The sequence below is a fragment of the Protomyctophum bolini genome (assembly GCF_963924005.1).
Source record: "Protomyctophum bolini genome assembly, chromosome: 16".
In the NCBI taxonomy this organism is placed as follows: domain Eukaryota; kingdom Metazoa; phylum Chordata; class Actinopteri; order Myctophiformes; family Myctophidae; genus Protomyctophum; species Protomyctophum bolini.
Window position 1 is genome coordinate 20,543,271 of NC_137877.1, and position 13,120 is coordinate 20,556,390.

Sequence of the window (13,120 nt, forward strand, 5' to 3'; positions counted from 1 at the left end):
AGCCAGTCAGTTAGAAAAAGGTACTCTCAGTCAACCACCACAAGGACAAAAGGTCTCTACACCGAGGTAAACGGAAAGATGTTTTAACGTCCCATAGCTGGTGGTGACGGAAGTGTTGCATAGCAACCGGAACAATGTTAAAAGCTGCCATGGGGCTCAACCATTATATACACGGAGTTTACAGCGGGATCCGTATATATATATATATATATGGCCCCAGTCCCCCCATCCCCCCCCCCCAGAGAGAAAGAGAGATGTGGGAACAGAGCCTTGTCCTTTCCTTCACTCTAATGTAATGGTCTTTTCGGTTCTCTAAGCCCATCCATTAAACAACCCTACACAGTATCCACATGCACGGACGCACGCACACACAAGCCACTTCATACTAAGCCAATACTAAATGCACACAGCAGGGTGTTTTGTGTGTGTGTGTGTGTGTGTGTATGTGTGTGCGTGCGCTACTGTAAGTGATTACTTTATATATTTTGATAGCAATACTTTTACTCAAGTAAATGTTTAATTCCGGACTTTTACAAAGTAAAAGAGTAACAGTGTATTCCTACATTGCAGTATTGATACTTTTATATGAATAAACATGGGAGTACATTTAGCACCAGTGTGAATTTGCATGCTACCACCTGTGGGACTGGGAGTTACAGTACACTGTACTGTACAACTGTCTGTGAGAACAGACACAGCGATTCACGGTAGTTGCCTTTGAGCTATAGAGAAGAAAGCACTGCTCTTTGAACTCATGTCTCAACCACAAAAGAAGTCCCCATACTTGGTGGGTGGTTATTATGCAATGAACCAGGATTTATATACCGTATGCCTGAAAGACGCTGCAATGTACAGTGAGTCCATGGATATGTACAACATCAATGCTTCTATAGCACACTGGGAAATGTCTAAATATAATCCTAGTATTACACAGTGATGTATTGCAATCCTCTTTGCAACACCTTCAATGCATTCCTTCTATTCACACCACAGCTCCGGCCGTGCTCGCTGAGTCTTGTGCTAAATCGCTTATTTTGATCGCTCAAAAAGTCATTCTCATTCATAAATGGTAAATGGTGCATTTATATAGCACTTTTATCCAAAGCGCTTTACATAGATTGTGCACATTTAACAAATCACGCACATATTCATGCACCAATGGCAGAGGAAACCATGCTGTGTGTGTGCGTGCGCGTGCATGTGAGTGTTTGCGCGAGTACACCCACACCTAGATGACAAGACGCGACTAAAGAAATCGCTCACGGCAGGAGTCTCTTCCTGGTTTTTAGACAGCTGGTGGATGGAAATTAAGCTCCACCCATACGGGAAAAAGCTGCGTCGGCCAGAAAAACCGGTAACACTATGGCCATGCCAGAATTTTCCCGTAGTTAAATAACGTATTTATTTAGTTTCCTAATGTTTTGGCTTGTCTTTCCAATGTTATCTGGACCCCATAAACGTTTTTGTTGTTAAAATATTAAAAATATTTGGTAGTAAAACTTAGCCTAATTGCTTCTTTGGGGATTGTTTTCATAGACCTGGCGATGCATGTAAATATCGAGTATTTTGTTGTCTTTTAGAATTTACGGACACTACAATTTACTGTACTGTGCCATGAGGTAGAATTAGCATTTTAGTAACAAGTAACAAGTTATCATAAGTTGATGAACCTACACTACAGTAACTGCCACAAAAGAAACCGGACAGCCAACTATAGGGTCTTACCACAAGTAAGACGCGCAAACGCAGGAAGCAAAATATCTACAGTCGGAACGCTAGTTCATGCAATCTCTGAACAAAGACAGCACAGAAAAATATGTGTTATAAATATGCTACATCTGTCGCTTATAATAAGCAAATTTAGCATTCATGTGTACGTGTGTTCATGTGTTTAGCATTCATGTTTCATATAAGTCTAGTCCACACCTATTTCAGATACCAGCGCACTCCTGATTGACTGCCACTCTACCTAGGGGTGCAAGTTATTTGAGCCAATCAATTTCATATGCTATTTAAAATAAAAAAATAAACGCACTTCTCAGAGGAATGATCACTGAGAACATAATTGATAGTCGCAGCCCAAGTGAGACACATACTGGTCAGTCAAAATGCCAGCATTCTGGCTGGGTTTGCACAGCATGGCCCAGATAGCAGGGGCTGGAGATTTAACACCCAACATCAACCCCTTTTGTCTTTAAAAACACGATTTTCCCCCCCTCAATCACGACTCATTCATCAGCATGCTAAGTGCACTGGGATGGATGCCATGCTGCAGCACAGCATGCCTCTTCAACACTGTGCTTTCTGGCAGATCTGTGGTATGGTTGATCTGATGAATCGAGGACATGTCATGTAATTTATGTAATTATGTCATGAAAGAGTGCTTATACAGTATACAGTATACTTCGATCTGTAAAATAAAAAGTCCTTGGTGCTGATAAGACTCACTCACTCACTTATGTTATCCTTTCAACCTTTCTGTCTCTCTTTAAAGTCACTATTATAAGTATAATAATAATCAAAAAACGTATTGCAGTTATTCCTTCTCAGTTTTCACGATTCCTCCAAAATGACTTCTTCCAAAACGTTTAGCACACAACAAGAAACGCATGAAGAACCCATCTATGACAAGTGACAACCAATTTTGACACTTGAGTGGCAAAAAGTAGGGGTGTTGGAAGAAATAGATTAATGTAAAAATTGCGATTCTTATTATCAACGATTCCGAATTTCGAAGTAAAACGTTTTCCATTGATACTGTTACTTGCACCAGTGGCATACAGTACACCTGGAGAGAGAGAGAGAGAGAGAGAGAGGGAGATCACAGACAATAAAAGGACAAGGAGAGCAGATTGAAAAGTGTAGCAGAGAAAGAGAGAGACAGAGTGGGAGCAATGCATGTGACAGATAGGCATGTCACACTTACACAATCATCACCTATCATCATCATTCATGCTTTTTTAAGTATAAATGTATTCAATTATGCAAGTTATGAAAGCCAAACCGAAATGTATTTTGTATTCGTAATGTATACCAATTATGCTCAACGACACACATTAAATCGTTGTCAATCACAATTATTCAAGCAACAATTAATCATCAAGTAAAATGCCATAATCGTGAACAGCCCCTAGTAGTGACAGACACAGCGAGGTATGAAATGATGAAGAAAGACATACAGGAGAGAGAGAGAGAGAGAGAGAGAGAGAGAGAGAGAGAGAGAGAGAGAGAGAGAAAGGGGGAGGGGGGGCGTAGCGTAGGAGACATTGTCTGGACCATTACATCACCACTGCTCTTCATGCTGCTGCAGTGACTGCCTGGCAATAACAACCTATTGTAGCTCTCCTCTCCTTCCTGTCCATTACATTACATTACATTACAGCAGTGGTTCTCCAACTTTTTCATATCAAGCACCCCCCGAAATGATATGTACTTGTCCACTTTTTCCGGTTGAACTGCATTTTAATGATGTCACGCGCACACATGGACGCACCCGCACACGCATTTACGTGCACGCGTGTGCGTCTACAGGTGCGCATGTGGAATGTACACGCAAATCCGACAGACCAACGATCTGACATGCGGGAACAACGGTCTGACATGCGGTCAAACATGCACTGCTCCATGCTTGCAGTTATGGTTAGGTTAAGGTTGTCGGTCTATTGACACTTGGACCAATAGTATGTCGGAACTAAAGCCTGTACCCTCACACATGCACACAGAACAGCTGACATCCTAGTCGTGTATGACATAAAACACAACTTATTTACCGTGCTGCAGCAGTGAAACAAAAAGGTTTGCTTTGGACAAATCTCTTGTTCTTCGATGGAGGCATTCTTGTTGCGTGCAAACAGAACACCACAGAAGCTGTACATACTAGAGCCATACTGCTGTGTTGCTTTCATACTGTGTATCATGAGAACGGCCAGATAAACGGTTAAACCTGTTGTTATGCAAAGTAGCCATTTGATTTGGTTACTTGACACGTCGTGACTCTAGTAGCACGCGCTCTCCGCCAGTATACCTTCCAATCACAGCGTGCAATATCTGAGGACGCATTCCGTGCACACATTTCATCCTCAAATTTTGAGGACGCAATATCTAGAATAATTAGTCAGATTTGGCCACGGACCCCCCATCTGAAAATGCCAGGGACCCCCAGAAGAGAAGATTTATGAAAGATTATTTGTTTCTGCAATATTGTACAAAAGCTAGAGTTTCGGGCCGATACACGGCCCTCGCATCTAGAGTTCATGCAGTCCACAAGCTCACAACGCCTCACAGTGTACAGTAGTTCGTCTATTTTCACAATATTATTTATCTGTGAAACCGAGTCAAAATAAATATAAAGCCTCCACTCAACTACAATTGCAAGTGCTTGTCAGGGTGTGTGTGTGTGTGTGTGTGTGTGTGTGTGTGTGTGTGTGTGTGTGTGTGTGTGTGTGTGTGTGTGTGTGAGTGTGTGTGTGTGTGTGTGTGTGCAATTTACCTTTTGCCAAAACCAACTCTGTACTAACACTGTGCAAGATTATACCGGTATTTTGAGGTAAAACTGAATATCTGACATATGAATATAATGCAATGGGTTTTTTTCCACACGCACGCACACACACTTTAAATTAATATGAATTTGGCAGCAGACCAAATATTTTGTGCCAAGGGACCCCCTAACAAGACGAGTGTTAATGTTTCTAACAACATTGTGTGAATGTGTGAGGTGTGTCTACATGGGTGTGCCTGAGTGTGTGTGTAGATGGGTGTGTGAGTCATGCATCTGTGTGTGTGGCATGTCTTTGGGTGAGAGAGAGAGAGAGAGAGAGAGAGAGAGAGAGAGAGAGAGAGAGATATTGGTTAAGGGCTAATTCTAGCCCTTAACCAATGGATGAAATGGATCCATCAGTGCGCTCCGCCACACAAAATGTGCCGTGCTCCACGAACGCCGCAGCGGCGGCAACCGTTGGTACAAGGCCAAGAAAGACAAGCCTCCCTCCTTCCTAATTATGGGACAACCCATCAGGGTGTACGCCCGTAATGAGACGTACCCATACCTGGGCCATAAGTTCAACATCGCTGGTGAGTGGGGGGAGCAAGTCGAGGAGCTCACTAGAGAGTTTCACCGTCGACTCGACCTGATCGATCTGTCCCCCCTCCCTATAGTCATGAAGCTCGAGGCTGTGAGAGAAGTGGCCCTGGCGAAGATACAACACCTATTTGCCAATGTACACATCCCACAACATGCACTGAGAGACATGACAAATAGAACTGTCCAGCTGGCCAGAAAATGGGTTGGCCTAAACTCACACTCCACACGAGACATACTCTTCTTTTCATATGGCGAAGGGGGGCTGGGGGTCCCAAATGTAGAGTGGACTTATGCAGCAACACGGCTAAGCCACCTACTACACATGCTCAATAATGATGATGGCACCGTCAGAGAAATGGCCAGGGCATCACTCCTACTGGACCTGCGCAGGAGGAAGGTACCCCTGGCTGCTGCAGACCAAAATAACTTCCTGGGCTTTAGGAGGAAAGACTTTGGGAAACCGGACTCACAAGCCAAGGGCTTCGGGGTCTGGTCTGATTGGCCAGATCTCAACGACCTTTGCCATCGGACAGGAGTCCAGCTAAAATGGGGAAAAAACAGCGTGGTAGTGAATGCTACCCTCACCCACCAGGGAGCGGACACTAGACTACAGGAAGAAACGGCAAGAAGGGTGCTGCTTAGCACGAAACAGACAAAGAACATTGGCGTGGCCTTCGACTGCAGGGAAAGTTGGCCTGTGTTGATTCAGCTGTTTTAAAATTCACCATCAAAGCAAGACTGCAAGTATTACCAACCAAGTACAATCTGTCAATCTGGTATCCCGACACCCACACTCCTCTGTATAAACCATCATGATTCTGAACAACACCTAGAATCCATCGCACACATAAATGGATGTAGTGCATACAAAAACTTGTATATTTCTCGCCACGACCGGATTGTTGACCTAGTGTCTGATGCAGTTCGAAAGTATGTGCCATCTAGTGCAGCAATGTATAAACATTCAAGAGTGTTACCAGATTGGTTTAGCTGTGCATGCGATGTCTTTGCTAACATCCCCAATACACCTGATGTTGTCTTTGTTGACACCAGTCACAAGGAGGTCCTGATTCTGGAGGTGGGCTGTGTCTTTGATTTGTACATGGACCAGGCATTCCAAGATAAATATTCCAAGTATCAACCATTACTTGGAAGTATAACAAACTTGGGGTATCGCTGTAGATTTGCCATACTGATATTCGGAAGCCTGGGCCATGTGCATAAACTGACCATGAGTGGTCTAAGAATAGCTGGCATGATAAAAAACAAAGCCAAACAACTTGCCAAATTACTGTTCTGTTTCGGCTGTTATAGGCAGTTTGTCTGTGTGGAGAAGGAGGTGCCATGTGTATCCTTAAGTGAACATGAACTGTCAACCCCGTTATATTTGTTTCCTTGTAAATTAATTGTAATTTGTGGATTCAAATAAAGAAATCGAAATGTGTGTGTGTGTGTGTGTGTGTGTGTGTGTGTGTGTGTGTGTGTGTGTGTGTGTGTGTGTGTGTGTGTGTGTGTGTGTTCTAAATTAAATATGTCTGTGTCAGGGCTACTTCTCTAAGTGATGGAGAGATGACGACACACACACACCGATAAAGTGACAGGCATGTTTCTTTCAAATCATGACAGCACTATTTGACCCGTGTGATGAAGCTGGTCACTTGGTAGGGGCGATAGTTGTAGCCGTAACACGCAGTTCTGTAAATGTCCAACACTTATCCTCTTCAACTCATGGAATCAGAAAGCTTCAACACACGATGCTACAAGCATCTGTCATGAGGCAACACACACACACACACACACACACACACACACACACACACACACACACACACACACACACACACACACACACACACACACACACACACACACACACACACACACACACACACACACACACACACACACACACACACACACACACACACACACACACACACACACACACACACACACACACACACACACACACACACACACACACACACACACACACACACACACACACACACACACACACACACACACACACACACACACACACACACACACACACACACACACACACACACACACACACACACACACACACACACACACACACACACACACACACACACACACACACCTCAACACCAGCCGGCGACAGAGAGAGCAAGGACAGAATGATGGAAAGAACTGATGGCAGAGAGTGTTCATGTTTTCAGTGCTAAGAGTTTTCTCTGTATGCCAGATAATCTGACACAGTGACGCAGCTATTTTACAGCAAGGAAACAGAGAGAGAGAGAGAGAGAGAGAGAGAGAGAGAGAGAGAGGAGAGAGCGAGTGAGAGAGAGAGCAAGAGCGAGAGGTATGAATGAAAAGAACAGGAGAAGAGAGGAAAATAACTTGGGGACTTACCTGGAAAATATTGACCGTTCAGGCGACGGTAGTGTTCAGCGACTCAGCATACGATGGGAGAGAGAAAAACAGCAACAACCTGATGAAGAGACAGAGGGAGTAGATAGAGAGAGACAGAGAGAGAGAGAGAGAGAGAGAGAGAGAGAGAGAGAGAGAGAGAGAGATTAGATTTGGCTTCCTTTACTTTAAATAGCAGTTACCTCAGTAATGGTGATGTACAAATATACAAAGTACAAACTATCACTCTATGGGCTATACAGGGAACAGCAGCTCAGGGGAGGGAACATAATGATCATACAGTATATATTGGGGGGGGGGGGAGAGAGAGAGAGAGAGAGAGAGAGAGAGAGAGAGAGATACTGATTGTTTTGTGGTAAGAAATCAATAGTGGATCTAATGTATACCCCGTTGTTAGCCTGCAAGCTGCAAATTATGCAACACAATGCAGGACAAAACCCGGAAACTATGTCTAACCCGTGCACCCAAATTATAACCTCACAAGAATCTATGTCTAATGCTACTTTTAATGGGACCATATGGGGTGTGCGCACACGCGTCCTGGTGATGGGGTGACGGAGGCGTTGCCTACACTTTTTTAGTTTCCGATCCGATAGGGCAGGCCTAGTGTTTTGTATTTGTTGATGACATGAATTATTTTGTTATTTCTTTGATGATATGTGATGAATTTAATACATATGGACCACAATGAGAAACAAGTTCCCAGGACTGCACCTCAGGCTGCTAGTATACAAACGATCAAAACGCTCTGGGTTTTACTGTGCACAAAAAAGGAGATACACCCCCCACCCCCAGCTCACTCAGCACTATATATCATAAAACATATGGATTTTGGAATAGTTTTAGAAATGATTAACAACACAAATCTTCTGTGATAGGGTATCCCTGGCACAAAGTATTTCCAGATGGGGGTCCACGGCCAAGTAAAATACATACACAATTTGGGGATAATTGACATGAAAATGTTTGAGAGCCACTGCTGTACACTACAGTGCAGGCAGTGTCCTCCAAACCCCACCCAGGAGCAAAGTGACTGATGTGGGCAGAGGAGATACCGCAGAGCCCTGGTCCAGAGCCCAGGTCCAGAGCCCTGGTCCCTGGGAAACCAACCCACTGCTGCTGATGGGCCTGCAGCAGGGCAGGCTGGCTCACATTTTCCACACTCCCCAGTCCCCAACCAGCACATACAGTAGCACACCACTAAGTATACTGTAAATTAGGAATAACTCGAACCCTGCCCATCCCCTACTTCTCAATTTCTACTATGTCATGCTGTTGGGCAGAAATGTAGACATATTAAAACGTTTTTGTTTTTTGGTGAATTAATGCCCTGCATAATCACACTACAGCGTCGCACTAAAAGCATCAAAAGTAGCAGATCCAAGCTCGAAATGCGGCACAAAGTGACGAGATTTGAGCTTGTAGATCTGCGACTTCTGCCATTTCTAAATTTAAGTACAGTATTTATACAACAATGACATTACACCCATGCACAAAGAGAATAGTACAAGCAACACTAGAATACGACTGTATACGACGATAGATTAAATGTGTTTCGTACTTTCGTTTGCACTAAGTCGCTACATGCACAAATAAATGCACATGCCATATACAAATACATGCATACAGTTATGGTACCTGCATGCATATTACCTAGCCTGGCATGGCCAATATTACTGCGTAGATATTAGTCTGGAATCTCAACTTGCATTTACAAGGGGCAGTTTAAAAAAAAAGCCTCGTCCCATATTGGGCCCTGATCGGTGCCCCACAACTTCGGGGCCAGGGAAATCCAATCACAACCGATCAGGGCAAGACTGAAATCTGCAAAGGGCTATTATTATTATTTTTTTTGCACAGGCAGATTCGTCTGGTTTCCAGGCTGCATTACCTGCATGCATAGCATAAGCAAACACATGCTCGATAACACATATCCTCTCTCTCCTTCCCTCTCCCTCTCCCTCTCCCTCTCTCTCTCTCGTGTGTGTGACTGTATGTGTACAGTACAGTATGTGTGTGTGCATGCGTGCAAGCACAAGCTTGTAGACTTGTGTCTCAAGTCAGTCTCACTAAACACTCCAATCAGTTTTAAGAACAACCGTAAAACGCTATTAAGTAATAACTATGTACGTGTCGTGTACATCCATATGTATCCGAGCGCGTGTGTGTTCTTGCACTTGGCCGATCCCCTTGATGGCCTGCGATTGAAGCCTGTCATCTTAGCTATACTCCTTATCCTTAAACTTCTTTGGATAAACTTCTTTTTTATATGGTGAAAAACACGTTTAAATAGTTCAAATATCCAATCTACAGGCTCATATGTAGACCGGCTTTTGGATTTCAAAATAGTAAAAAATCACACTTGTGTGAAGTGAGGGACGCTCTTATCATCATCATAATACATCACATTCCCTGCTCAGCTAATCAACTCATCACTATGGGGTACACACAAAGCTAGGCATAGGAGGGGCTAGTGCCCTTCAAAAAAAAGGCCCTACTGCTCCTGGAACTTTAAAGGTGGAGTGCCGTGATCCCCCACCACATGAAGCATGACTGCAGGCGAAAACTTGGATTTATGACGAGGAAACCCCGTGCATCTGGGCTTTAACATTGAGCATTGAACATTGATGAATTGAACATGGTGGACCCTCCACAAGTGTAATGCTTAATTGGGTCGTCCACTCACAGTTAACAGTATTTGTATTGAGTTTGTGCTTGAAATGTACTGTAATTCTGCAAACTGTTAATAAATATTTCAATCAATCAATCAAAAAGCATTTTGATCGAAATCGGAAAAAAAGTGAAGTAGAGCGTTCTTCTGGGTGCTTCAAAACGCCACTGAGCAACTTCTATCAAAATGAATAGCAGGGGGGGCGGGGCAGTCCTTTATAACTCTATGGTGGTGATCCACCTGAACTGAGGCTGTTGTTGTATGATAAAGGGGGAGTTCATTGTTTTGTTTTTTTACATTTCTTATATATACATTTTGTATAATGGACCAAATCAATTAGTCATAACCACATGAATTATACAATAATTTGTTATATAATGGTAGCGTGTAACAATAGTGAATTTGTGAATAACCGACCAACAAGCTCTCAATATGTCACATGTTCTGAGCGATAATCGTTCATCATGAGCTATAATAATCGTAATCGAGGCAAAAGTTTCAAATAATCGTGACATTGATTTGAAGTCATATTACCCTAACTCGCCCTGGGAAAGATATTCACAGTAACATTCGGTGAGGACAGCATGGCAGCTTTGTGCCCCTGCATGCAATCATCACACCTGACACTTCTGGCAATGCAGACCAAGCACTCCCAGTCCCAACTCTAAGTGAGTGTATTTTCTGTGACACCACCGTGACCCAGAGCAAAGCCCTCCCTGTGTGAGGTTCAGAACGCCCACCCACCGCTCTCCGTCACAGTGTTTCATCCCATTAAAATCAGTGAAATAGTTAATAAGAGAGGTACTAGCAGACCTGCGGTTAAACACGACAGGACAGCATAGCACAGCACGGTACATCCCTGATTAGACATTGTCATAAAATGAAATCACGTCTTGTATACTTGTAATGGAGTACATCTACATTGCAGTATTTGTACTTTTATTTAAGTAAAACATTTGAGTAGGCTACTTTTTCCCACCACTGGCAGTATTAAAAGGCAGACAGCACCCATAGGAATTAATAAGCGGATTTATTCACAAGAGCGCTGACTCCACGCATTAGTAGCCATACATTCATAACCGTAAAAAACGGATTGGATTCAGTTTCACATCTGTGAATGAATAGACATTAAGCTACTAATGACTGACCACATAATCTGATATTAGCAGTTAATTAAATTAATCCATGTAATCTATCAATTTGAGCTTGCATATTGGATCTGTTGAAACAGCCAATGTACATGCGCGCAGGTTAAAGTGGTTAAACTGATTTACAGAACAACAACACATCTCCACACGCAAAATTCAAAGTCAAAAGTCGTTACCGCAGTGAAATTTGTTCTCCGCATTTGACCCATCTCTTGGAGCGGTGAGCCACAGCCGTGCCATGCTCGGGAATCATTTGATTATTTGATTTGGCCCCCCAATCCAAACCCATTGATGCTGAGTGCCAAGTCACGTTTTTACAGTCTTTGGTATGAGCCGGCCGGGGATCGAACCTCGACCTCCCAGTTTCAGGGTGGACACTCTAACCACAAGGCCACTGTCTGGTAAATGTATAGGTGAAAATAACAAAATGTGTGATAAATATAAAAATGATACTCCTTCCATCCATCCATCTTCCACCGCGTATCCGTAGTCGGACAGCAACAGGTGCAACAGCTCCACCAGAGTGCTCAAGACTTCCCTCTACAGAGCAACATTAGTGACTTCCTCCTGAGGGATCCCGAGACGTTCCAAGGCCAAACTGCGCCTTGGTCTGCCCCGGGGTCTCCTCCCAGTGGGATGTGCCTCAAGGACCTCCCTAGGGAGACACCCGAGAGGCAGCCTAACCAGATGCCCGAACAATCTAAGCTGGCTCCTTTACAGACGAAGAAGCATCGACTCTACTCTGAGTCTCTCTCCTGTGACTGAACTTCTCACCCTATATCTCGAAGGGAGATGCAAGCCACCCGTCGAAGAAAATCATTTCTCGGCCGCTTGTATTCGCAAACCTTATCATGACCCACACTTCATATGTGACCATATTGAGAGTAGGAAAATATACTCCTGTGGAAGAGTCATCATATATTCATAATATTAATTTACTTATAAGGACCTTATAAACAATTTAATATAGGTATGGCTTTGCACACTCATTTGATAATCATAGACACATTTTGGGTCTCTGGCTCTCTCTGCACATGAAAAGTGGCTGGTATTGGGGAGGCGAGGCCTGGATAAAGCAGCTAATTCCTGATGTAGCGCTGTGAGCCCTTCAGTCAAGTGTTCGACTGAAGCCCACCTAAATAACCACTGTTTTACTCATGAAAACACAGAGGGGTTGAAAAGAGGGGTTGGGGGATAGAGAGAGAAAGAGAATGAGAGAACGGTGCCTCTGTTCATTTTATTGTCTCCGCCAGGCCGAGACTATGTTTTGTCCGCCAACATGTTTTGTCCCTCCGTGCTACTCAGGCAAATTGCTTCTCACATACATTGCTATATTATCTCTATAGTCATGTGATCAAGACAGATCTGTCCGATTTTTCATATTTCATCCTATTTGGCTACGATTGGCCCGTTTTGTACAAAGTGCCTCAAATCATGTACTGATTGCCTTTAAACACACTAGGTCAGGGAAGAAATGCTACCCTACATTTATCAAATTGGGCTCATGGTGGCGCTATAAAAGGCCCATTCACATTTTGGCATATAACTCTTCATAATGAGAAATAAGTCTCGGCCATTTCCACCCGACAAGTTCTCGGCCATGTTGCGTTTACTTTACAAAACCAGAGTTTTGGTTACTACTACTCCCACCGATTTTGTCCAAACATTAACTCAAATTGGTACACATTATCACTGTAGTCATGATGTGATCATGATTTTCAGATCACAAAAAAATAATTTTAGCCCAAATGTCGGACTGTACCTTGTGTTGTTTACATTTCTGTCAATTTAAGTACAGGG

The 13,120-nt window shown here is 43.4% G+C and overlaps 1 protein-coding gene across 1 annotated transcript in view; it reads right to left on the reverse strand.

Annotated features, from left to right (window-relative positions):
* The window catches only part of map2 (microtubule-associated protein 2), a 95,268-nt gene that overhangs the window by 62,194 nt on the left and 19,954 nt on the right, over positions 1 to 13,120 (reverse strand). The window contains 1 exon segment of the mRNA XM_080785935.1: positions 7,484 to 7,562. The gene's annotated coding sequence lies outside the window, so the exon portion shown is untranslated.